A 1,083-nucleotide genomic window follows, 5' to 3' on the forward strand; every position below is an offset into this window, starting at 1 on the left:
ATATGCTAATATCCGCCTCTGATAATAGATTTAAAAATATCCATAATCTACAATTATTGTTTAATGATAATAACCGTGGTGCACTGGCTTTACTGCCCTTGTTCCGGCTCTGATCCTAGACGCACCTATATGAATAAAACAATAGTGAACAAGACCGAGATGTTCATCGGTTTTATTAGACTCACAACTGACACAAAAAGCCTTTTTTTATAATCAAAACACAAAAATGAGCATACACTGACCTGAAGTTGATTAGCTGCATTTTCAGATAAAAATTGCTTATCTTTTAAAGATTCAATTAAATCTTCATATGAGTTAATTTTATTTTGAAGACTATTTACTTGCCTTTTAAATTTATTTGATTTAATTTGCTTTTCAGAAAATGTTTGCTTGACCATTGTTAAATGTCTTTTCGCTCTTTTAGGTGTGCAAAAATGATCAACTTCTAAATTCCCAATATTGTGAGCATTAATTAACCTACGTTTTTTAACTAAGCTTGGCGGGGAAGATAAAATAGAGCCATGTTTCAGTGGTGAACTTTCATTATCAAATAATTTTTTTCGAGCAGTTGTTCTGAAATAAATTATTAAGGTAGTTATAATATCATTGTTTTACTCCATTGATCATACATTCATACTGAAGAGAGTAAATAACTGAATTAATTTAATTTAACCCTTTTAATGAGCTAGAAGCTGGACTATCAGATGCATTTTGAGTACTTGAAACAGGAACTGAATGCTCATCAAATTGACAAAAAAAAATTTGCAATATGGTGAAGCAGTTAATAAAACAATAATAATTTTATATTATAGAATATTAAATACATAGGTACCTAGTTGCAGCAAAAGCTGATAATCTAACACTAGGTACTGCATTTTTCTTCAACAAGCCATCTGTTAAGATATGTTGGGGTGAAAAATGGTTAGAACAAACTCTATATGAAGGAAGGCACAATTTGATTTGGCATTCATTCATCCATAACTGTTTAAGTCCTTGTTCTTTAGGAAATCTAAAAAAATAATTTTTGGCATATTGTTGGTTAAATGATATAATAATAGTTCTTAAATATCAACTTACGAGTGA

The sequence above is a fragment of the Acyrthosiphon pisum genome, chromosome X, assembly GCF_005508785.2.
Source record: "Acyrthosiphon pisum isolate AL4f chromosome X, pea_aphid_22Mar2018_4r6ur, whole genome shotgun sequence".
NCBI lineage: Eukaryota > Metazoa > Arthropoda > Insecta > Hemiptera > Aphididae > Acyrthosiphon > Acyrthosiphon pisum.